Here is a 27,954-nt window from a genome sequence, read left to right as displayed (position 1 = left end):
GAGCAGCCAAGTGATGGTGGCCATCGCGACCATCGGGCTTGCGACGAGACCCTTGTGGTAGGGTCTCGTTCCCGCAAGCCCCAGTGAGCTTCCTGCTCTAATAGAGGAGGAAGCTCACTACTGACATCACGAGTGATGTCAGTAGGGCCGCCCACATATGGCAGGCATTCCTTCAGAATCGCCTCCGTTTGTCCAGCCAACCCCCCTCACTGCCTACAAAACGGGGTCAACATCGACAGTCGCCCATGTTTGTAGCGAGCCCCAAATCGAGTGAATTTCTCACTTGTTACGGAGCTTGCGCACATGCACGGCACACGTGGCGCGTGTGCAGTGCCCCACCATTGACCCGCTTGTGAGTGGGTATGAATCAGGCCCACTGTTCTGGCATGAAGTAGATGCTACATACCTGTGGATGATCCTGAAGGTAAGTACTGTATGTGAAGATGTTTGTTAATGATCCCAGTGTTATATTTATGGTGACGGAGGATAAAAAATAAACAATATAGTGTATTTATTGGCCCTTTAAGATAGTCAAAAGAACAAGTTACTATAAACAAGAAGCGAACTGCTTGTGGTGGAATTGCCCCAGCAATTGTGTGCATATAGGGTAGGGGAAGGGAGGGCCAGCTGTTACAAAAATACAGAAATTCAAATATCTCAAAAATCTTTAATCACAAACAAAACAGTATTCTTTCTTCTATTTATATTGGGTGTAAGTTACATCCTATAATTATTATTAACACAGAAAAAAAATGTCTTTTGGAACAAAAACAATCTTAACAATCTGCCCCCAATGGGGGTAAGTTGTTACAGGGTTGGGGCAAATTGTTACCAATAACATAATTTATACAAAATCTTAATACAAAAAGCATTCACTAGAAAAGTTTGTATGTTTATCACAAAATCACATTTGGCATATATTTGGTATATAGCCTGATGACAATGACAGACATCACTCATTTTCTTCACTGACGATTTCTGATTCACAATTAGTGCAAGTAAATGCTACTGCATCACCTCTTATGCAAGCAATATGAGCCCATCCTTTACATGCAATACCCTGGACCCACTCCTGGCCAGGTTTCGACACATTGTTACTCTTAGCACACATTATACAGAAACACTCGTCTTCAAAACTCAAAGTTTCTTTGTAACAACTTGCCTCCGATATTGTGTAACTACTTGCCCCAAGTGATGTCAGATAACCAAGATGGCCATAGTTTGATTTATGTGCTTCAATTCACGTTTATAGCACAGACAATAAATAAACTAATGGTCTATGATTCTAACAAAATTAATGATAAAAATCTTTACCTTTAACAGTCCAGCCAAGATACAACTTCAAATCCAGTTGAAAAATATTACTTTGGAATAAAAAAAAAGTTTGTTTAGGCACCTATTATATAAACACATCTGTGTTAGGGTCGTTTCGCTGAGCTCTGATGGTAACATGTTCAAACTTGTTCCCAGTCGCACGAGATGCGGAACGACGTTGGTGTGGTTTTAGCTTCATTGTAACAACTTGCCTCTGTTACAACTAGCCTGTGGCATAACTACTGTAGGTGCCATACCTTGGTCCATGCCTTCACCCTCCACACTCCCCTCTCCTCGATTTACATGCTCCTTGGTCGCAGCCCCCCCTCCATGGTCACTTTTTCCCGGTTGGCTCCACCTCTGGATCTCCACATTGACTGATACTGGGAGGCGTGGCCCCCTCCTCCCAGCATCAGTCTAGTGAGGAGAGATGGAGCCAACTTAGAGAGGAGGTGCATCTGCCCTGAGCAGCGCAACCACGGAGCAGGTAAGTCAAAGAGAGGGGAGTGAGTAGTGTGCAGAGGGGAAGGCGACGGTGCAAGGGTGGGGGCCGGGAACCTAGGGGGCCCGTGAAAATTTTGCTATGGGGCCCCCTAGATCTATTTACTTCCCTGCAACTAGCCCACCTTCCCCTACAAAAAAAATAAGTTGGCAAATACTTTCAGCATTACTTACAGTACTTCCATTTATATCGCTAAAATCTCTGAATTCATTTCTAATGTTTATTATTGTGCTGAGCTTATTTTTTATTGTATATATAGAGCTTCTTACCTACCTTTAAATGTTTACTAGTTACTGTAATCCCCCCCAAAATTTAGTGTTTAGTTACTTTTAGTTACATATTTTTATTGTAAAATATTTATCTATAATGTCTCCGATGTTTGTATAAAACCAGGTAGAATATGCAATTAATAATAAATTGCAATCTGCTACTACAATTACAGTAAGAGTGCGTGAGAGAGTAAGCTGGATGAGACAGCAAGTGAAAGCGTGCATTCACCATCCTTAATACTAGTAACAATTATTTTCTTTAGATGGGTAATGTACACTGAAAAGGACACATTATCACTTTCATCATTGTTATTAATTGCTGGATCTGAATCTGTTACAAAGACAAGATGATTGAACTGAATTAAACCTTTGTGTGGGTTGATTGTCAAGTACTGTATTACTTTCACATATCTTCAATTTCCATTTGTACTGTAAAATAAACTTATTCTAAATCTAGACTTCTCCCATCAGAGCTGCAAAGATGTTCTCAGTCTTTGGTAGAAGATATTGTACTGTGTGTATTGCTGGATATTTCATTGTTTTAAAGTCTCCAAATACAGAATTACCTTTCCTCAAACTGGAACTTTTGGAATGGAGTATTCACTCCATTCACAGGTGACAAAATACATCTATTTACAGGTGCATTTCATTCCTTTGAGTGTTCCTATCCCTTTTTCAAATATAGGATGTGCATCAATTAGCAATTAATTTGATTTCTTCATAGTAATGTCATTTTTTATACGGTCGATGGAGATGTAGACATCTGAAATTTTTTAATAGACTGCCATTTGAATATACCGTAGCCACTCATGGCAAAAGCAATGCTAGCCTGTCAGTTTGTGACACATAAAAATATATTTTTTATAATTGTTTATTAACATTTGCAGAGTTTTTATAACACTTCTATGAAATTTTTATAGTTAGTGGAAAACGTACATTTTGGGCCTTTATGATGATACAACACAAACAAGTGAAACTGTGGTATTCAATACAGACTATCCATATGAAAATCATTAAATACCGTTATGGCAGAATAAGTAATGGTCAACACACCAATGCGAAGTAAAATAGAGAATAATATAATATAATGTAATTGTGGTAATATCAGCTTTCTTTATTTATTGGGTTTGTGACTATTTACATACTCTTGGGACGTCTAGCTCCACAAACACACTTCTAGCCATAGGAGGCTCTTTCTATTTCCAATATATGAATTGAAATTATTGGGGCTAACTAAACAAATGGCTCAAATTATATTATTCTCTACCAGCATATATGTGAGCCGGATAATTTACGTTCAAGTGCAATATACTGTAATTATTTTTTATATTTAATTTTTTATATATTGTATATGTGTATCTTGTATTAATCTGTATTTTACTTTGCATTGGTGTGTCTTGACCATTACTTATTCTGCCATACTGGTATTTAATGATTTTTCATATGGGTTTTCTGTATTGGTTAGAGCAGTTTCACTAGTTTGTGTTGGTTCTGTTTTATGATTTTTTTCATTAATTACCTTGAAACTACCTGCTGCTATTAATTTTACATATACTTTTGAATTCACCAAAAATGTTTTCACATGTATATACTGTATTCACTTGCAACTCACTATTTGAAATCAGAATACTAGTACAATGATTCTGTCTTCAAATGATGAGGATCTTGTTAAATAGGAGATAGTCCACATACAGTATAATAAAGGAAAAAACAAAATACAATATAGTATAATTCTATTAAAAATGTTAAAGTACAGTATAGAAGTGGATACTGTAAACGGGAATCCTATGAATTTCCAACTAAGAGATTACACCAGCACCTCTTTTCGCCCCAATTGTAGTGCCCTTATATCATATAGAACAAATTGACTCAAATAAAGGTTTCTTTTTCATCACTGAAAAAGTCTGATTAGACTGCAAAATAATTCTTCTTATATAGAATAGCAAATAAATATACCTGATGCTATACCCTTTAAATGTTCATTAAATATACACAAATATTTCTGAATTCAAACTTATATTATAAACACATACTGTAAAACAGCATATACATAATAAATCTGGTCACAGAATAAAACAGTCCTGTGCCTACCAGACAGGAGCCACAACACAGGGATGCCTTTTGGACTCGTGCCCTACCCTACTCTGTTTGGTATGGCTGACTTTGGACTTTGGTACTCGCTAAGGAACTGACACAGAGCAGGATGGTCTTTGCTGCAGAGAACTTGCAGGTCACAGCCCCGTAGGGTAACACAGAGTGAGGTAGGTTGAAGGAAATTAAATGTGCAGGTGCAGCATATACTGTAGAAGGAGTGGCACTACAGGACAGAGTATGCTTGAAATGAAGTACAGGTTGCATTTTATGTATCACTATTCTGAGAGACATGTACTGTATGGGATCAGCAGCTGGGGGGAATGCTATTCCTTGTACAGGTTGAGTCTCCCATATCCAAAATGCTTGGGACCAGGGCTATTTTGGATATCAGAATATTCCGTATTTTAGAATACTTGCATACCACACAGACGGGCAGCACAGACGGTGTAATGGTTAGCGTTACTGCCTCACAGCACTGAGGTCGTGGGTTCGATTCCCACCACGGCCCTATCTGTGTGGAGTTTGTATATTCTCCCTGTGCTTGCGTGGGTTTCCTCCGGGTACTCCGGTTTCCTCCCACACTCCAAAAATATACTGGTAGGTTAATTGGCTCCAAAACCTAAAAAAATTAACCCTAGTGTGTATGTGTGTGAGCATGTGATAGGGAACATAGATTGTAAGCTCCACTGGGGCAGGGACTGATGTGAAAGGCCAACTATTCTCTGTAAAGCGCTGCGGAATATGTGTGCGCTATATAAATAACTGGTAATAAAAATAATAATAATAATAATAATACCATCATGAAATATCTTGGGAAAAGGACCCAAATCTAAATACAGAATGCATTTATGTTTTATATACACCATATACACACAGCCTTCAGGTAATTTTATACAATATTTTCATTAATTGTGTGGCTCAAACAAAATTTGTGTACATACATGAAATTCACTTATATTTGATATACACCTAATACACACAGCCTGAAGGTAATTTTATTCAATATTTTCAATAATTTTGCACCTTAAAAAAAGTTTGTGTACTTTGAACCATCAAAAAGCAAAGGTTTCACTATCTCAGTCATGCTAAAAAAATTCCAGATTTTGGAATACATTTCTAAATATTTGGATATGGGAGACGCAACCTGTACTGTAGTACTGCAATCAGAGTTTGTAGCAATGGGAGATGTATAATCAGAAGCAATAAAAGCAGGAACAGGAGGTAGGATGTAGTCAGAATAAGCAGCAAGTGGAGATGAACTTTAGAGGCAGTAAATACAGGAACTGCAGTCTGGATAAGCAGCAACTGGAGAAGAACTTGTTGAAACAATAAATACAAGAACATGTGGAATTCTGAAGTGTGATTAAGCAGCCACGGGAGACTCCCTGCAGGAGTAACTGACTGGAGGAATATTGCAATCCAAGTAAGCTTCAACAGGAGATTCACTGCAGGAGCAATGACTGGAGGAACACTGTAATACAAGTGAACAGCAGAATATTCAATGCAGGTGTAAGAAGGTTGCAGTGCATGGTGATTCCTGCTGCCATGCAAGTGTTACCTTGCATCATTCACACCTTAAGGTTCTGGGGTAACAGACAGTCCAGGCAAACATATTGGACATGGACATTTTCCATGAGGTGTAAGAGGAAGGAAAGGATGTGAGAGCTGTCCTTCCTCAAGCTGCCCGACATGCCCTAACGATCTGGAAACTGCTCAAAAATAGGGATTTGGGTTAAAGTGAAGATCATCAAAGGCACTTTTGGCCACAGATCCTGAATTTCACCTAAAGGTACTCATGCACAAGATGAAAACTCAACCTTGCACCCAGAAAAAAGAAAGGTAGGAAAGAGGGACACACAGACATGGAAGGGTCTCGTCAGTGATTATTCTTCTCACTTTGACTCTGTAGACCTTACAGCACCCTGTACGGGCTTAAAGGAACAAAAAACACTTGTACTTATAGATGTGATGCACTGTCTAGAACCTGAGCACTTTCTATATTTTACTTTTATCCTCCTGCTCAGTGACATAAAGGCAAAACACACAAATCACAACATGAGAGAATATCAATATTTCTAGAATATTTATTTCTACTCTCGTTGACCCTACCTACAGCCGGCAGCCAGCCCTTTTCTAATCAAGGGCCTAGTGCCCTTTACTCTCTTATGTGAAGGGTTTAGGTGGGGAATAGTTGCAAAGGAAAACCAGGGTTTTACAGTGGGGATCAGACAGCCCTCCACTTCCTAAACATTGCCTTAATGGACACTGGCCTTGTGCCTGCCTATTTGGGGTCTTATCTACTTACAGTAAATAACCTGGGCTCACTGAAGCTGAGACCTTATGCCCACCTAATTCATACCAAGTGACCGGGGCCTAATATCCAAATAAATTGTAAGAGCTCTTGGCTATTCCTAATCAGACAGATATTGCCTTGGGCCTAATGCTCAGGTGCAATTCACAGGAGCTCATGCTGCTGGCCTGCCTATTTATACTAGTGACCTGGTCCTAGGGCCCAGAATTACTTATGTATGTGCCTCAGGTCTGCCTAATCATTCACCATTGGCCTGGGCTTAATACCCAATGTCACTAATAGGACTCATGCCTTTGGCCTGTCTAAATCTACCTATATTGCACTGGGCCTAATACCCAGGTGCCCATTACAGGGGCCTAATCATTTACCAGTGACCTAGGCTTAATGCCCAAGGTCACTAACAAACTCAGGCAATCAGACTGCCAAAATATACCTACAGTGCCCTGGGCCTAATACCCAGGCACATTTTACAGGGGCTCAGACCTTGGCCTGCCTACTCTGCAGTGACCTGGGCCTAATTTCTAGGGTCACTTTATCAATGGCACGAGTTGAGTACAGGATGCTGGTGGTAAGTATCCTACCCCTACCCCAAACCATAACCCTCCCTCCCACAGTCTAAACCTATCCCTCCCCCCACAGCCTAACTAACTGTGCCTACCCCTAACTCATCCCCTAACCCCACTACTTACCATTGTGATGCCGGCGCTTGTGATGGTGGCTCTGGCATTCTGACTGGTGTCAGGATTCTGGCACCGGCTATCTTAGCACCACCATCTTAACAGCTGGGATTAAAATTACATCCCAATGGCACGGGATCTCTACCCTCCTAACATGCCCTACAGGCCTGAGGCCTGACTACACTTATGGACTTAGTGCCCAAATACACAACTAGTCTATGGAGGGGTTAATTACAGGAAGGCCTCACAGAGGGCCTACCTGTAAGTTGGTAGAGGCTGCAGAGGGGACCTTCATTAGCTATTTTGCTTCCCCTACTAGTTGCATTCTCCAGTCCCCAGCTTCCATCTTCTGCCACTGGCCCATCCTGGTGAGTTGCAGCACCTCCTCTTCTCTGTTTCCACCCACCACTGGGCATCTTCTTCTTTGACTGTGTCATCTTCTGGCCTCTTCTGTGGTGGCAGGATCTCTTGCAGTGACATCCGTTCTCTTCTCCCTCCTTCTCTGTACTATTTCTTCCGCCTGGTGGAGTCTGATGTCAGATGCCTTGGGTGGGTTGAACCATGAGGCTGCTTGCCACAATTGGCTCACTGTGGCTGCTTCCTATTGGCTTGTATAAAAAGGATAAGAAATTCTGCTGGATCAAAAAAAATAGTTCTATCTTTAATTAGACATGTATTTAATTATAATAGAAACCCGATTTAACAGGTGAGAATCATAAATAAGGTACATCCAAAATCTTAATGCACATATATAGGAATAATATTATTAAAAATAATATCAATTTCTTAATAGTATCGTGTTTTGAGGAAGAAAATTTCATCTGGATGATCTCCATAAATGATGATTTAAGTAATAGTTTCAAATAGTCTCCACAACAGATCCAATATTAGGTACTCCTGAAACCTCCAATGTAATTACAATATTCTCCACACTATGTGTCCCTTAATGTCCTACTGTTCCTCATAGGGTTAACATAGAAAACATAAGGGGAACACATCCATAGTGTAAAATAGTATTTATTTCAGATAAAATCACACATAACAAGTTACTGTGTACCCAGGTGCGTATCTATAATTGGCACATGGGCCCCGCATCACACACCCTGCACCCATAATATAATTACCTCTCCAGAGTCCCATGTCAGTACGGGGGTCCGGCACTGTGAAAACATCTGGAAAATGGCTTGCGTATGTGTAGTACAGGGAAAATGGCACTGCGGCCATTTTCTTGGTGACCTGCGCATGCACTATAGACTCTGGGCACACTCTAGTGCCCAGAGTCTACAACTCTTGCGCTGGCTGCACACAGCTTAGTGCACTGACGGCTGCCGAATGGAGGGGGCCTGTGATGGAGACTGCACATGAAGCCCCTTCTCACTAGAAATATCACTGTGCATACCATATGAATCCTTTTTTGGAAAAGGTACAAAATAATGCATGTAGGGGAAATCTACATTAGCTCCCACTACTGAGCTGTACCTTCTCTTCTATTGGATCTGGCTGTTGCTGCCACCATTCACTCCACCAACATGTTTCAATCTGCAATAGGTTTTTTTCAAGGTGTGTGTCAGTTAGAAAAGGATTCATTTTTTATAAGGATTCATAACTCTGCCTACTTCCTGATCTCAGCTGGGCGGGTTTTTCATTATTTTATTTTAAGAAGACCATGGATGCCTACTTTGGACTGAAGAGGACAGAACCACACATAGGAGACGGTGAGAATGTTTTTTTTCCAACAGGTTCCCTATGGAATTTCTACTGGAGAAGGGGACCGATGCTACAGGGATACATAGGTGAGTATGTGTACATGTGTGTGTATGTGTGTGTACATGTGTGAGTGTATGTATGTTTATTAAATGTATACTGTGTATGGCGTGTGTGTTTATTTCAACATTTCTTTACAGGTGAACTACAGGTCCCAGTTGGCCTTAAATGCCCCACATGCTGGTACTTGTGGTTCTCCAAGTACCAGCATGCGGGGGAGGCTTGCTGGGACCTGCAGTTCTACTGTAAAGACAGTGTTTTTATTCTTCTATTTTTACACTACATTTACACAATAAACTCGCCACCCACCGCCCAGGAGTGGCGGGGATAGTCCCGGGCTATCAGCCTAGGCTAGGGGTGCCCTGGAGAGGGAAACCCCTTTATTGGGGGGTATCCAACTTCCCAGGGATCCCTGGCCTGGGCTGACTAGTGGTCTGGGCTGATGCTGTGGCTGGGGGGCCCGGTGATAGGGCTCCCCTGGCTGTGGGATCAGTCCCACACTAGAAAGGATCCAGTGCTGGTTCTGGGAATTACAGAGACCCTATGCAATTTTTTCCCTTTAATTCCAGAACCAGGACTGGTTCCCAGAGCAGAGTGCTGGTTGTATTAAGTACAGTGGAACCCTATGTATTTTTTTCCTTGTACTTAAACAACCAGCACTGGCTTTGCAAAGCCCAGGGCTGGTTCTGTTTTGGGGGGGTATCTCACGTCATTTTTTTTTACATTTAACTCTTTATTTGCTTTTTACAGTGAGATACATACAGGCATCTCACTGATGTCTGCATGTATCTGTGTCAATTCGACCTGCTCATGCTCAAATCGAAAGTATGAAGCAGGTCTATTCATTTGGGGATTTGAAGTTTGATTTTGTGTTCGATTTCAAATTGAATGATAGTAAATCAGGGATTTGTGTGTTGGTCTATGTAAAAGTACCAATGTTTTCCCGATGTTTGATTTGAGGTCAATTTGACTAAAATTTTGATTTGAAATTTGATTTTACATTCGATTTGGCCTTTAGTAAATACCCAAATGCAAAATCGCAGGCCAAATCACTCAAAATGCCAAATCAACTCTTAGTAAATTTACCACATAATCTGTTGACAGCGATTGGAGAGTGAAGTTTCAAATTGGGGGAAGTTCAGTGTTATAGTGATGGTATTTGTGACTGGGCCTCATAGGACCAGGTGCCTGGGCTGTGACCCATCTACATGCCTGCAGCAGCAGATGCACCTGGCATACTTTTAGGCACCTCTGCTGTCACTTGCCATAACACAGTATTTATACAAACTCAAGAAAGGAGGGTTATTTATTTATAACAAATCTTTTAATTCTCTCCAGTGACAGTTACTGTAAAATATAAAAGTATGTGTAGGTATACTAGCAATACAAAAGGTAAATGTTGTATTGACATAAATAGGTTACAAATATCTACACATACATATAATCAAAAGAATTTTGACTATCCAAACATTATTGTTCAATCTATTCATATATTTCTCATTAATTCACTGAGCTTCGCCTAATATTTCCAAGTTTTGACAAGTTTAAGGAATTAGATATATGACACACAGTAAGAGCCTTTAGGATAAAAAACAGTCTGTCTCAGCAGTTCAAAGGTAGATGAATACTATGAAAATTTGGTTTGTGACATTCTAAGATAAACAAGAGATATAAATATGGTTTATCTAATATTCTAGTGTTTGAAATTCTAGGTATTTCTGTCTAGTTTGTAATTGTATTGAGTGAAAAAATACAGCTCTGCAATTTATGTCCCAAGGAAATACATAGCTTATTGTACATTCTGTTACTGTGCTTTTTTAATGTGAATTCCTGTGATGCATGCAGAACAATTACTCTGAGTTGCTGGCCATTTGCTTGATATATCATTCAAAAGTAACGCTGGGTACCCTGAACATGGATGCTTCAGCTTTCATATTGGTGAAACGCAACCAGCAACATAAAAAATTGTGTCATCTTGGTTTTCAAGAATAGTAGTTTAGTGATCTACTATACTTTCCAACACTGACAGATTCAGTGTAACTTGTACTGTATCTAACGTTGCCTGACATGCTCCTGTAGCTGCTGTTAGATTCAGGTTACAACATATATCCTAATTCTGGCAATTAGGCATACTCTCTGGTTAAAAATAAACAAATGAAACATCCGTAATAATAAAATCTAATTTATGTTTTCTGGTTAAATACATATTCTATTTCCTGGTCATACATTTTTATCATACCTTACAAAAGTATATACAATGGGAGAACGAGACAATTCATTTTGGGGCAATTATTATTATTATTATTAGAATTATTATCATTAATACACTTACAATACAAAAATACATAATAATAATAATAATAATAATAATAATAATAATAATACTTCACAAAGCAGTTAAATATTTTTAGTTTCACCAGGTGTACAGCAAAACTGTAAGATATGGCTCATAATGAATGCATAAAATGTAACCACTTTTATGAATAAACTACATTTTATGGCAATATCATGATGAAATAGCTTCACACTCCTCCCTAAATACCAAATTGCACCATTGTAATGATGCATATTATTGTAAACTATTTTATAGATGAACATATACAGTATCAGCCTTTATTATTAATACAGTTCTTACAGCCACAACCATGATGCTACTATTTATACAAATGGTAGATGAATTAGTAGTTAATTAAAGTTTTATGATGATTGGGAGGTCAGATTGTAGTTAAGGTTGCAAACAAAAAGAACCCTAATAAAACAGTTTTATTTGTTTCATTTTACCTATGAAAAAGGATATGGGCAGATGCATACAATCACTCAAGCTGATAATTAACTTCTTCATTGAGTAACAGAAATTTAGTAATATACTAAAATAATGTAAAGTATGGTCTTCATTTGAAATATATTAGAACAAATACATTTACTTACTGCAACTTTCCATATAAAGCAAAACCCTACTTCTCTTCCGACTACTATAGTACTATATGTTATAAGTTCATTGTTTTTAATTGATTCCTGAGATTTCAAGCATTAAAACAGTATTTATATAGTTCTGAAGAATACATGCAAGTTTAGATTTACTGCTATATCTATTAAATCATATATAAAACCCCTGTCCTCCATCCTGAAAGCTTCCTTTTATATTTTGTGCAATAGGCTGAAGATATATTTTCAATATACTTGTACATTTTACACATTCAATGTTACATTGGCTTAGTAGCTTTATCTAATGGTGTAAGGGCAAACCTGAGAAAATATGTTTCTATGGAGACATGCTCTAAGGCGAGAGTGTTCTATACTACAAAAGCAAGAATGCCTTTAAAAGTGCTTATAATTAACCTTTTCGTCTAGCACTTTCTTCCTTTAACCTTCTACTGAAGACTACAATTCAGAAATGTCAATGTTTCTATGCTCTTCATTCATTAGAAAGGTGTTTTGAAATCTTTTGAACAGCACGCTGATTTTACCTTGCAAGCAGCACAACCTCAAAACTATTTTGCTGCAATTGTTATTATTTTTCTATTAATTATGATATTTTTCAGATGAACTGAAAATAAATTTAGATGCAGGGGTCAATTATTGAATATCGGTTTGTCCAAATATCAGTTTTATTGCTTTCTGATATATAGTGTGTTACTACTGATGGCAAAAGCTAGCTTGTACCTCTTATCAAAAATACCTTTATTAACCATAATAATAGCTTAACTTTAATAAATAAAGACTCAACAAATGTATGTGGGGTTAAAATTGGTCAGCAATTTATTGATAACATTAAACAAAGAAAATGGTGGCAAGGGAGGCAGGCAGATCAATATATAGTAAGGTAATATTATGGGCTCTGCAACCACATTAGCCTTAATATGTGAAATGGGGAGTAATCACCCAGCCCCATATAATCAGGCTAAAGGCTGTACAACCACAGTAGCCTTAGGATGTCTAAAAGGGGTGCAATCATCTAGCCCCAATGTGCACAGCTATAAGGAAACATCTCCACCATATCCACACCATTAAGGTGAGACCTACTGTATTTGGTAAGATAGAGTCGCTGGTCTTGGAACAGATGGCACTCAACTGTTTAGGAAAGTGTACCTGCTGTGTACCACAAATTATTTAATCTGCCATACCCCTCCACCTACAACAAGACTCGCTCTATGAGCCACAGCCCTGCACCATCACTACAACAAAAACCTAAAGAATCCCCCACCCAAATAAGAGCCTCTCATCAACCAAGAGCCAGGCCCGCCAAGAGCAGTGGTGGGCCCGGGTAATGGGACGTGGCCTATTCGTGGGAGGCATGGCCACGCCCCCTTACGGAAAGAAAAAAAAGCTTTGGGGAAGGGGGTCACTCTGAGCCCCCTCAGTCCTACTCAAAGCCAGGGGGCGCAATCAGTGTGATTGCTCCCCCCCACAGGCATAGGATACTGCTGTGGCTGCTGCTCAGCAGCCACGAGCAGTCTCCCACTGTAGCTCTGCACACGCTGTGTGCTGGGCTGAAGTGAGGGGGCAGTGCTGGACCCGAGCTCCCGCCGGGCCCCTCAGGAAGCCCGGGCCTGGGTAATCTGTACCAGCTCCCTCCCCCTCTCGGCACCCCTGCCAAGAGCACTCATCAGGACGGTACTGTATCAGAACAAGTCATGGTGCACAACTCAACCACCATAGAATAACACAAAAATGATCCATGCCATATACACCGCCAAATCGCAACCCCATATGGACAAAACCATATGGACCATAATTACCCCAAAACATTCAAAACTCCCAACACAACCCACTGTAGCCTCACCAGTGGAGATAAGTAGCCATGGAGAAGAAGGCATTGGTTGAGGGAATCAGGGAACTAGCCAACTAGAAAACAAAAAAAAGGACTGAGAGCAATACAATCAACTGCAAAATGAAAAGGCCAGTCAAAACAAGTAGCAAAACTGTAACAAATATGAAATAAAAGTCAAAATAACAAAAGGAAGAGGTCATGGAGGGGGGAAAAACAGTAACCACAAAAGAAAAAGGAAGGGAAAGGAAAAAGAAACAGGAAGGGAAAGGAGCCAGGGACCTTATCTGAGATGAAAAGCTCCTGAAAAATGGGGTAATACAGAGGCTGAATTGTGGTCTCATAAAAAAACAGGTAAAAATCCCTCAATACCCCTGTCAGAAGCTCATGCGAACTAGTGATGGGTAGCAGCAGCCCCATGTCTAAACGTATGGGGTAGCTGCAGGTGCATTGGGAAAATAACATAATGCAAATAGCAATTTAAGTTTCAAAGAACCAAAAGTTATGCTGAGAGCAGCTCACCACATATGCAAGAGAACTCGGAACTCAGAAAGTGTAAGTCACTTTGTGAAAAGCAGTAGAACAAGCAATGAGAACTAAATAGCAAGTGAGGGGGTTGCCAACCTGGATCACTTGTATTTAAACCCCTCCCGGATGCCAGACAAAGATCAATGCAGCCAAGGATATCATGCAGATCCAAATGTGATCAGATACAGTCAGTTCCACAACCCACAGGAGAGGGGCAATAGACCCCATGCGATCAGCCTGCCACAGGACATTGAAATATACTAAAGGACTGCGTTGGTCTGTCTAGGAGAACAACAGGTGGCAGAACACCACAGTCTTAGATTGTACCACCAAAGCACGCACTCAATAAAAGCCAGTGAAATGCAGGCACAATGAAAGCAGCAAACAAACCCCCCAATGCTGCCTCATTAGCGCAGTGAAGGTAACAACACTAGGCTGATCCATATACCAATACATACAATGTATATGGGTTGGTCTTCCTCAAGAGTAGAGGAAAGTAAAATTTTAAACATTATGAGCCAGGCAAGTGCATACACAGGCCCTAAAGACCACAGCAAAAAAAAGAAAGACCTCACAAGAAAAACCTTAGAGAAGGAAAAAACACAAGTCTGTACAGAAACATCAACAAGAAGTGGGGCAGTATATGAAAGCACACAGCCAGCAAATTCAATGCATCCAGGAAGAGACCTCAGTGGAATAATCTTATTAAGTGGCAGGGCAATAGGCTGCGACAAACCCACCCAGGATTACATCATTATGCTAATGAACGCATGGAAACCAAGAGGAAAGTAGAAGTAAACAATCTAAAAATGCCACCACATAATGCAGCATACTGCAAAGAATTGTACACGATTATACTGTAGAGCAGGATGGAGAAGGTACAGCTACACTACAACAATCCATTAGGCTAGGAACCAATAGGGCCAGTACAGGCAGATGTTCGACTAAGGTTAATGGAATACCATAAGGGGTGAAGCCCGCTGCCAAGTACAGTCACGCAAAAGGCAGGCCCCAAACCAAAGCAGCACTGCTGTCCTACAAAACTACAATGGCAACAATATAGCAGGAAGACACAGAGTGGGTTACTCCTGCTATAATGTTAACAAGCCTCAAACTGATCAGCCCAGGGCTGGAATCCCTAAGAAAGTTGGGACCCCCCCAAAAAAGGGGTCTCCCTTTCCTGAGGGACAACCAGCCCTGGGTTTCCTTGCACCCCTGGTGGATGTGGGTTTTGGGGATAATGGTAATGAAAAAGTCAATATTGTTCTTTACAGGCATTCAACAATAAGGGCCTTCTGGCACTTATAGCCCGTATGTAAAAAAATAAAAATAAATAAACACGAGACTCACACACCGAATACACCAAATATTGTATACATTTATTTTGATAAATTTATTAAAAAAACAACTCCCACACACATCCCTCTTTTGCCATTTAGACATTAACTAAACTAAATGATTCCCACTCTCAGAGTGGAGGGACCTAATGTCCCTCTCACAAAACAACTGTATTAGCACAGTGCTTACAGCCAGTAATCACAGTGTCTCTCAACAGGCCTCTGAGCTGTTCCCCAGGTAGTGAAAGACTGAGACTAGCAACTGACTCATATTTCATCAGCCTCTCACTGGTAGGTAGATAGATAGATAGATACATTTCTAAGGGAGTGAGTGCAACAATATATATATATATATATATATATATATATATATATATATATATATATACAAACATAAAAATATGGAAAAATTACCCATTTATTTGTGTGTAATGTATGTATACTGTATAAGTATTTGATTTTTTACAGTATATTGTGTACTACATAAGTATAATAACCCAGTTCAACCATTGACTTTACATTCATGCTGCAAATTGCTTACTAGTACACTGATGTATTAATAAAGATTCCAGTTCTTGGGTGGGATGCATCAATATTAAAAATATGGTTAAACCTCTGAAAATTCCACTTTCAGAGATTTGACTGCAATTACTGTATGCACCTAGCTTGTTCCCATTAGGAAATGCCATCTATAGGCGATTCCCTGAGAGATCCAATAGGATCCCTCCCAGGGTCCCCCGTGGCTCGCACATGTGCTAGCTGACAGCCGCACATGCGCAAAACAAAAGGTCTCCCGGTTCATAAACCCCACACCACAAATGACAGCTCTTATCAGGAGCTTAAATCTTCATACTGTACATATGATGTTACTAAACAGTAGTATGAAAGTGATCAGTGGCGGGATGCATCGCATCCAAAACACGATGTATAATACATTCTGCCCTCCTGCCGATGATGCAAATCGTGTCATCGTCGCCCCACCCCCTGCTTCACAATACCAGCATTGAATAGTGGGGATGGGGCTACAATGACAATCATCACACCCCTGACCCCCCCCCCACCTCTGCAGCACCACAGTGCCCGACCTGGCCGGATGGGGCAGCTAAAAGGTCGGCAAGTATGATATAGGCAAATATATAATCTTTTCCTGCAAAGTTCTTTCAAGTAATGTACAACCAATTTACTGCCTCAGTTCTTATGTCAACACATTTAAAGCCAAGTAATTGCTCAAATAATATTTGATTCTTAACAATGAGGTATTCATTTAGTAATTATAGTGACATACCCTTTTTATATGTTATATTTATGATTTACCAAGACCTCTTTATATTATACTGGGACTCTATCTGCAAAGGCCTGGGAACCTGTCCTCAAAAGCCAATGGATGATGGAAGAACTTCATCACTTTGTAAGTAACAGCTGGTAGCCACTAGTCTTAAATAGGGAGCTGACTCCATGATTGAGGCACCTGCCCTGCATTATAGCCTCAGTGTTTACAGGGTAAACAAGAATAGGTTTCTAAAGCTGGGGTAGGTGGTATATTTGGGGAGTGGGCATACTGCCTTCTTTTTAAATTTGTTACTTATTTGTATTTATATTCTGCAGTACTCTGTGTGGGGGAATTATTTTTTGCTGCTCACACGACAAGTACCTATCCCTTCTTCTGTGTGCATTTTTCCAGTAACATAGACCCAAGATTGATAGGGGATGTGGTTAAAATACAGATGGAGGGGATTCCGGCAGTCAGAATGCCGACACCGGAATCCCAACACCTATCAGAATCGCGACACCAGCATCGCAACCGCCGGCATCTTGAAGGTAAATAGCTGGGTTATAGGGGTAAGGTTAGAGATTAGGGTTAGGCACTAAGGGGGGAGGGTTAGGTTTAGGGTGCAGGAAGGGGGATATTATGTTTAGGCACTAGAGGGGAGGCTAGGGTTAGGGTAGAGAGAGGGAAAGGGTTAGGACACCGACCGTCTTAATGCCGTTTCAGAGGCGTGCATAATTAAGAGGCAGTGTCATAGTACACGTCACTTGGTTGTATTTCACACTGAAGCACTCGCAGTGCTTGTGGTAAGGTATGGTCAGCCACAAGCTCTGCGTACGGGTGCGATGGTACTCGATGTACTGATGGTTGCATACACTTCCTGGAGATGACGTTCGCAAGTGGGTGTCTTAAGACAGGCTGGTGGGCGTCTGCATACACCATGCGATCGCACGCTGAGACGTAGTGGGCTTGCTAATGCCTTGCCGTACGATCGCTTGCCTTGAGGAAATTTGCATACGCATCTAGCATGCGAACGCATCTAGCAAGCCGGTCTGAATCCAGCCCATTGTTCGAATAGGATGATGGTTACAGGAGAATACACCTGTTTAATATGTTGAGGGTGCCATATTATTTGACGTATAGTATGACCCCAAAGTCACTGTATATGACTCTCAAAAATTATAATATCTCCTTAACTAAATAACTAAGGGGCAGCACATATATTAAATCTTTGCCAAGCAGTATGATAGGTAATACAGCCCATATTACAGAAATGTACAAGGATTTCAGTAAAGAAAACAATTGCTTTTTGCTTTTATCTTCTCAGAGGATCTGTTTAAGTCGGTATTTTAAAATATTTATATCTCTGTTTATGCTTTTTGTTTCCTATCATATTATAATTTACATAGTAAGATTAATCTGAACATGATGACAATATTTATGAAGTGTACATACCTGTTTATAAATGCATCAAAACAATGCCTGTTTTACGTTGGTCTATTTTATCTGCTTTATGCCTATATGAACATGCCCTAACAGAGCTTGAAATTATTGTTTCATCCCTGCATGGCACAGCGGGACGAATATCAGGCATCATGCTGTTACTTTTTTATTTAATTTATTGAATTTTTGAACAAAAAAACAACTGTCTTTAGAACACAGGGGTTTTTTTTTTAATAAAATACAGTTCAACTACTGTATTTGTTTGTTGTAGCTAAATTTAAGTATATGGTAATAATATCCGGCATTATATCGCATGAAATAAAGAATTGCCATACACATTTGCTTGAACTACAACTAGCAAGAGTATACTGTACCATGCATTACAAGTTTTATTTATTAAAGCTTCAGACTGAATAAGAACATAAATTCATCTGGTTAATGCAGTCTTAATGGAGACTTTTGGTTGCCTGTAGCAACCCATTATTTTCACTTCACTCACGTCACATACTATTATATTTCCTTGTTTTAAGGCATACCTACAAATTCATTGCATACGGAAACACACTCAATTCAGCTTTATTACTGTAGCTGAGACAGAACTTTTGTGCAGCAGCAACATCTGTAAGCTTTCATTGTTAATAGTATTTACCTAGCAGTACACTATGATTTGTAGATCCTCCTTAAAGGGATAGTTAGGATAATTTCAGATCCTGCTAAATTAGTTAAATGCTTACCAGCATTGCTTTACACACATACTCTGCATAACAAAATTTACAATTTTAAGTGATGCTGCAACATGTAAATTATTTATTAGGCAGATATTTTTGCACAATATATCAGTTAAATATTTCCATGTCTTATTTATTAAATATATATTACACATGAACTATTTATGCGGAATGTAATATTCATACACAGCATTTTCGCCTACTAAAATCCCTGATTACAGAATCATTGCCACTGCAAAATAATTAGATTAATACATTAATAGATTAAAAAAAGGAACTCTGTAAGATGTTTACTCGTAAAAGAAAATGTAAGTAAATACGTTATATGTATAGAATAGGCTTGTTATGTCCCTTGTGCTTGGGATTTGAAATATCGAAATGCCACCAAAAGACTCTGGAGGAGATGTACTAAGACTTGGAGAGAGATGAAGTAGTGAGAAATAAAGTATCAACCAATCAGTTCCTAACTGTCACTTTACAGGCTGTGTTTGAAAAATGACAGCTAGGAGCTGATAGGTTGGTACTTTATCTCTCTACACTTTATCTCTCTACTAGGCTTAGATCATCTACCCCAGAGACTGATGCTAGGCTGTCCAAGTGCCTGTGAGGAGAGGAGAGGGAGGTCACAGTCACCCCCAAGGAGAAGGTGCAGGAGATACGGGGGCACGATCACCCTGATTGCTCCCCCCCCCCCTCGTATCCGCCACTGTATTGTACCTACATCCATTTGTTTAGGATAAATTATGCAAATTGTTTCTGCTCATTGCCACAGAAAAAATGACTTCCATATGCAGAGCTGGTAGCAGAACTCGGGAGGGAAGGTCCAGGTAAACAGTATGGCTGTGTTTGTGGCATGGAGATGAATATGTCAGGAGCCATACAGTAACTGTTGCAGGTGCAGGAGAGCTGGTGCGATGAAATGCATTGATGATGAATATGGCATTTGGCACTAACAAATAGATCAGAGTTTCCCATACTCCACCTTTACAGTCCAGGTTTTAAGGATATCCATGATAGTCCACATGGTTAAATCAGATTGAATGAGGTGCTATTAAGTCACCTGTGCTCAAGCATGGTTAGCCTTAAAACCTGCACTGTTAAGGCAGAGTTTGGGAAACTCAGTCTGAACTAAACATTTCAGATTTAGGGGTTTATGTACTAAGCCATAGAGATAAAGTGGACAGCGTTAAAGTACCAAACAATCAGCTCCTAACTGTCAATTTACAGGCTGCATTTAAATTGTGACAGTTAGGAGATGATTGGTTGGTACTTTATCTCTGTCCACTTTATCTCTCTTCAAGGCTTAGTACATATTTCCCTTTATGAGGACTGACTTCTCCAGCTAATAATGCTTCTTTCCTTTGTTGTGGTTTCATTATGTCATTTTAGCCGTATATTAGGGTGAGTTATGTGCTATTTACTGTGATGAAAGAGATAAGCCTGTATTATCTGCATTATACATAATATCAGCTGCATGGCGATAATGCCATTTGTTAATACAAAACCGAAATAATTGTCTGCACTGGTCACCGTTACACCATTACACATCTGTGTGTCTAGCAAGGGGCAAGCATGAGAAATTAGTTCATATTTTGGCTACAACGTTTAAGCTTGCAGGGCAGCGTCACGGCTTCCAAAATTCTACAAGCCTTGTATTTACAGTCATAGTACAAAAATAAAGAAGATTAATGCAGCAGTTCTATAGAGGTATATTTAATCTACTTTTTGTTAATTGCACCGAACAGCAAATGTGTGCTTCACATTCAAAATGAATATAAACAAAAGCCTCGGCTTATGACTTTTATTATTGTGATTGACACTTTAACAATTAGTACTGTAATTTTATACCATGATGTCTACAATAGTTTTACTTTATTTTATCTTATTAGAATTAAATAATTATTCTTGATATGACATGAATACAATTATACACTTTTCACTAACATTAAACAAGATTAAAGACGACAACTAAAAAAAAACTGCAATTGTGTTTCCTCCTCCCTCATTTTACTGACAAATAGAATTCTTTTGCCCAAGTGGCACTGCTTGTAATACTTTGCCATCACCCACCTGCACTGCCTGCAGTAGCAACAACCATGGCAGATACAAAGGCACAGTGAGCATGTGTTCATGTCATGTGTAAGCCACTTTGGGATGTTTGACACATAGGGTCTCATTCAGACCCGCTCGCGAGCGCTGTACGCTCGCAAGCGGGTCGATGTTACCCAAATGCGCATGTGCACGACGGAGGCTGCTCCGTCGTGCGCATGCGCGAGACCCGGCGAGCGACGAGTGGGCGTGCCGGGGGCATGGCTGCCCAGACGGAAACGTTCCCATGGGGACGCCTACCGTATGGGTCCGGCCCCACTGACATCACTAGTGATGTCAGTGGGAGTGTTTTTGATAGAGCCAAAAGCACTCCAGGCTTGCGGCAGTAAGACCCTACCACAAGGGTCTCGTCGCAAGCCCGATGGTCGTGATCTTCGTGATCTTTTTGGCCACTCGCATAAGCTGTGGGTGGTCACCCACAGCTACACGAGCGGCCAGGAGGCCGCTCCAATATTAGGTAGGAGGGCCCTGATTCAGAGCGAGTGCTCTGGTCAGAGTGTACGGCTCTGAATCAGGCCCAGAGCCTTTTTAGGCTTCTACCTCACATCATCATTGAAACTTGAGCTTATGATCCACATGCACACTGCAATACCACCACTGACTTAAGTTGACATTCCTGTGCATCTAATGCCAGACCGCATGCTGGGTACTAAACTGCGGTTATGGGATAAAAGATAGACAATAAAAAGGTCAACAATGTCTAGATAGACACCAGATGTCGACCATATGTAGCTGTCGACCTTCTTCCATGTCGACCTTAAGTGTGTCAACCTTTTGTCCCTGTTGACCTATTGACTGTCTAACATGTGGTGTCTTTCTAGACATTGTCGACCTTTTTACTGTCAATCTATAGTCCGGATACCCTAAACTGCATAGTAGGAGCATTCCTGTAATGCATCAGACAGGTTATTAGTTTGCTATTGGCTGAGGAAAGACTTTTGTTGACACAACAGCATTATTATTACTTCATTGCTTAATTTCTGCATGCTATAGCTACAATACCACAGGGAATTAATTAAATCAATGTTTTGGAACAGGAAACATTTTAATTCTAATTAGGGGTGAGCGGGTTTAGATTTCTTAAATCCGACCCCCCCGAGCCTCCCCCGATCTGAGGCCGATCCGAGTCAGGCTCGACTTTTCCCGCCTGACTCGGATCTGACATTCGAGGCAAAACGTCATCATCCCATCTTCTGAGTCTCGCGTGTTTTGAACCCTATATAAGGTACCTGCATCGGCGCCATTTTCTCACTCGGCTGTGGACAGTGAAGAGGGAGGGTGGGAGTTAGGGCTGGCTGGGCTGTGTAGTGTAGTGTAGTGTAGTGCAGTGTAGTGTTGTGCTGTGCTGCGCTGTGCTGCTGTTGTCCATAGGGGCTGTGTCCACTCCTTCAAAGTCCATAGGGGCTGGCTGGACTGTGTTGTGCAGTCAGATGTCCATAGGGGCTGTGTCCACTCCAAAGTCCTGTGCAGTGTCCCAGTCCCAAAGGGGTGCTGTAGTGTTGTCCAGGGGGTGCTCTGTCCATCAGGGGTGCTACCCCCAAGTGCGAAAAGAAAAAAAAAAATTCTGTGTTTATGAATTGTGTGCACTGTGGCTGCACGTGCATCAACAAAGGAGCAGTGCCAAGCGTGCGCCTGTGTCTCATAAAAAAAGGGCCAGCTGGCTTGTCCTTTAAAGGGTGCTGTACCCCTCAAAGGGCACTCCAAACAAAATACAAAAATATATTTTTTTGTGTTTGTGAATTGTGTGCGAAGTAGCCGCACGTGCATCAACAAAGTAGTGCCAAGCATAGCGCCTGTGTCGTAGGTAAAGGGCCGGCTGGCTTGACCATTAAAGGGTGCTGTAACCCCCAAAGGGCACTCCAAACAAAATAAAAATATATATTTTTTTGTGTTTGTGAATTGTGTGCGCAGTAGCCTCACGTGCATCAACAAAATAGTGCCAAGCGTGCGCCTGTGTCCCATAAGTAAAGGGCCGGCTGGCTTGTCCGTTAAAGGGTGCTGTAACCCCCAAAGTACACTCCAAACAAAAAAAATATATATTTTCTGTGTTTGTGAATTGTGTGCACTGTGGCTGCACGTGCATCAATAAAGGAACAGCGCCAAGCGTGCACCTGTGTAATAAGTAAAGGGCCGGCTGGCTTGTCCATTAAAGGGTGGTGTAACCCTCAAAGTGTGCTCCACAAAGAATAAACATTTTTCTTTTTTTTCTGTCTTTGTGAATTGTGTGGGCTATAGCCGCACCTGCATCCTCAAAGCAGCAGCGACAAGCGTGCGTCTGTCTGTGAAAGGGTGGTGTAACCCCCAAAGTGCACTCCAACAAAAATAAAATATTTTCTTCTGTGTTTGCGAATTGTGTGCACTGTACGTGCATCCTCATAGCAGTAGCGCCAAGCGTGCGTCTGTCTGTTAAAGGGTGGTGTAACCCTCAAAGTGCGCTCCACAAAGAATAAAAACTTATTTTTTCTCTGTCTTTGTGAATTATGTGCACTGTAGCTGCACGTGCATCAACAAAGGAGCAGCGCTAAGCGTGCGCCTATGTCTGATAAGTAAAGAGCCGGCTGGCTCATTTCTTAAAGGGTGGTGTAACCCACAAAGTGCACTATTCTCCAACAAAAATAAAAAAAATATTTTTAGCCGCACGTATATATCAATATAACATAAATGGAGGACCAAACTTTCTACCTTGTGCTGTTGCTGCTGCTGGGAGTTGTTCATCATCCCAGAGAGGAAGTAGGAACACCACTACTTTTACTAAACAATTGACCCTCCAACAGTCCTTAGCGAGGAGGATGAAGTACGACAGCAGTCATCCTGAAGCAAAACGTATAACTGAGGCCTTGACTGCTATGTTGGTGTTAGACGTGCATCCGGTATCCGCCATTAGTGCAGTGGGATTTAGACAATTGATGGAGGTAGTGTGTCCCCGGTTCCAAATCCCATCTAGATTCCACTTCACTAGGCAGGTGATACCGAGACTGTACAGAAATGTCAGAAAAAGTGTCCTCAGTGTCCTGAAAAATGTACCCAATGTCCACTTAACCACGGACATGTGCACAAGTGGAACAGGGCAGACTAAGGACTATATGACTGTGACAGCCCACTGGGTAGATGTATCACCTTACGCAGCAACAACAGCAGCATCACCAGTAGTAGCATCTCAGAAACGCCAGCTCGTTCCAAGGCAGGCTACACTGTGCATCACCAGTTTCAGTAAGAGGCACACCACCGACAACCTCTTAGAGAAACTGAGGGAAATCATCGCTCAGTGGCTTACCCCACTTAGTCTCTCCTGGGGATTTGTGATATCTGACAATGCCACCAATATCGTGCGGGCATTACATCTGGGCAAATTCCAGCACGTCCCATTTTTTGCTCACACAATAAACTTGGTGGTACAGAATATTCTGTCAAGCGACAGGGGCGTGCAGGAGATGCTTTTGGTGGCCCAAAAAATTTCTGCCCACTTTTGCCATTCAGCGACTGCATGCGTCTGTGTCATAAGTAAAGGGCCAGCTGACTTGTCCACTAAAGGGTGCTGTAACCCCCAAAGTGCGCTCCACAAACAATAAAAACTTTCTTCTTTTTTTTTCTGTCTTTGTGCATTGTGTGGGCTGTAGCCGCACCTGCATCCTCAAAGCATCATCGACAAGCGTGCGTCTGTCTGTTAAAAGGTGGTGTAACCCTCAAAGTGCGCTCCACAAACAATGGAAAAATCCTTCTTTTTTCTGTCTTTGTGAATTGTGTGCACTGTAGCTGCACGTGCATCATACAAAGGAGCAGCGCCAACCATGCGCCTGTGTCCCATAAGTCTGTTAAAGGATGGTGTAACCCCCAAAGTGCTCCAAAAAATAAAAAACAATTTTTTTTTCTGTGTTTGTGACTTGTGTGTGATGTAGCCGCACATGCATCAACACAGTAGCAGCGCCAAGCGTGCGCCTGTGTCATAAGTCAAGGGCCGGTTTGGACATCTGGTCCGGACTGAAGGACGTGCCAACAATTTCTGGCAAGTCAACTGTACCAGCATATGATACTGTCCTCAAAGCAGCAGCGACAAGCGTGCTTCTGTCTGTTAAAGGGTGGTGTTACCCCCAAAGTGCGCCCCAACAAAATAAAATAATCTTCTTTTTTTCTGTTTGTGTGTGAAATGTATGTGCAGTAGCTGCAGCTGCATCCTCAAAGCAGCAGTGCCAAGCGTGCATCTGTCTGTTAAAGGGTGGTGAACCCCCAAAGTGCGCTCCAACCAAAATAAAATAATCTTCTTTTTTTCTGTGTTTGTGTGTGAAATGTATGCGCTGTAGCCGCACCTGCATCCTCAAAGCAGCAGCGACAAGCGTGCGCCTGTCTGTTAAAGGGTGGTGTAACCCTCAAAGTGCGCTCCACAAACAATAAAAAAATTCTTCTTTTTTTTCTGTCTTTGTGAATTGTGTGGGCTGTAGCAGCACCTGCATCCTCAAAGCAGCAGCTACAAGCATGCGTCTGTCTGTTAAAGGATTACATCGGTGACAGCATTCAAGTAAGCATGTCAGACAGTCCGTACCTGTACTGGCAGGAAAAAGAGGCAATTTGGAGGCCCTGTACAAACTGGCTCTATTTTATCTGAGTTGCCCCCCTCCAGTGTGTACACCGAAAGAGTGTTTAGTGCAGCCGGGAACCTTGTCAGCAAAAGGCGTAGGAGGTTGCTTCCACAAAATGTGGAGAAGATGATGTTCATAAAAATGAATTATCAACTCTTCCAGGGAGACCAGCCTCCAAAACGTACAGAGGTACCTGTGGTGGTGGATTCCAGCGGGGACAAATTAATACTCTGTGAGGATGAGGATGTACACAACACTGAAGAGGGTGAGAATCAGTGCATGAGGAGGATGAGGATGACATCTTGCCTCCATAGAGCCAGTTTGTGCAGGGACAGATTAATTGCCAGCTTGTTTTGTGGGGGCCCAAACGAACCAATCATTTCAGCCACAGTCGTGTGGCAGACCCTGGTGCTGAAATGATTGGTTTGTTAAAGTGTGCATGTCCTGTTTATACAACATAAGGGTGGGTGGGAGGGCCCAAGGACAATTCCATCTTGCACCTCTTTTTTTTCTTTGCATTATGTACTGTTTGGGGCCTAGTTTTTCAAACTGCCATCCTGTCTGCCACTGCAGTGTCACTCCTAGATGGGCCACGTGTTTGTGCCGGCCACTCGTGTCGCTTAGCATAGTCATCAAGCTACCTTGGTGCAACCTTTTGGACATAACACTATTGTGAGGTGTGAGGTGTTCAGAATAGACTTGAAATGAGTGGAAATTAAGTTTATTGAGGTTAATAATAGCATAGGAGTAGAAAAACCCACAAATTCTGTGATTTTAGCTGTTTTTATGCTTTATTTAAAAAAAAAATACAGATCCAAAACACAAAACCCAGAACCCAAAACACCGAAGGGTGGTTTTGGCAAAACCAATCCAGATCCAAAACACGAAGAAAGATCCAGATCCAAAACCAAAACACGAAAAGTGGCCGGTGCACACCCCTAATTCTAATGAATAACCTCTTTTCTAGTATGTAGCATTCTTGGTAGTACCCATGATTTCTTCATAATTAGGCAATCAGCAATATGACATAGATTATCAGAAAGGCAAGGTGAACATACATTCCTATGAGGGTATATTTTAGGGTATATTTTATTTATTTTGTAAATTAAGGGAAACTACTCTTTCTCTTTAACTATAACTGTACATAGGGCCTGATTTAGCAATGCACGTAAGTGCAATGCTGAGCGCAGATTCCTGATTATCGGGAATCTGCATATGCACAGGACCCATTCTGCACATGTGCAGAGCGGGTCCTGCATGATCACACGCAGCCCCTGCTATGCTTCTGCCTGATTGACAGAGGTATGTAACATGGCAGTTTGGAGCTGAGTGGCTGGCAGTTTTCCACTTTCCAGAGCTTAGGACATCTCCCCCTAAAGCTGCACTTTTCAGAGCCTTTAAAGTGTTTATAGTAAGAGAACATTGAACCACATGTAAGTTATTCCTTCTAAATGTATATGTTCTGCTTGCAGAGGACAGGGACTTTTTATATTCTATTTGTAACTAATACATCGAGAAGTTGATTACCTAAATTATGCTCTTTTTTCACTTTCATTTTGTAAGCAAGTAGGCAGAAGATTAGGGCTGAGGTAGATGTTGTTAGCCAGTGTGTGTGATACTTAGATTTTTAGGCATTAGCTTAGTGGCTCCAATGTGGATACTAAGCGGTCTATTCATCATCGGGGGATGTTGGGGATACACCATCATTGGGTATACTTATCACTGGAGCAATTCAGCATTGCTCCGGTATGGAGACAGCTGCTCCTAAAAGCAGCTTTCCTATGATTAGTAAAACTGCTACAGAAGTATCAGCATTACTTACCTACCCTGTGGCCAGCTTCTGTGCATGTGTGACCAGAGGTCACACATGTGCACAGCCGCTGGGGAGGCAGTGAGGAGGTGGCACAGGGATCTGCTTGGACACCTCCTTGCATTCCCGGAACTACTTCCCATAGGAAGGAGTGGGGCTCCATCAACAAACGTCATCTGGAGATAGTGTTTGTTCTTGCAGGGAGACTACTAAATATTTAGGTTTTAGGAGATTGCTGAATATCAGGTGGTCCTATCGGACCCCTGATGATGAATGGCCCATTACCTTAAATATGCAGTAACTAGCATTTCCACATGTATAATGGTCATTTAGTGATGATGAAGCGGCCAACTGTTTCAAGTTTTAACGAATATACTACAAGTTGTGAAAACCTTTGATGGGCACAGAAGCAGAGTTTTCAGAAAAAAGGACAGATGTTCCCAATCATTGTGGATGTCT

This window comes from Taudactylus pleione, unplaced genomic scaffold, assembly GCF_031769625.1.
Source record: "Taudactylus pleione unplaced genomic scaffold, aTauple2 ptg000302l, whole genome shotgun sequence".
NCBI lineage: Eukaryota > Metazoa > Chordata > Amphibia > Anura > Myobatrachidae > Taudactylus > Taudactylus pleione.
The sequence above is the reverse complement of the archived record's forward strand: the minus strand, read 5'-3'. Positions refer to the sequence as shown.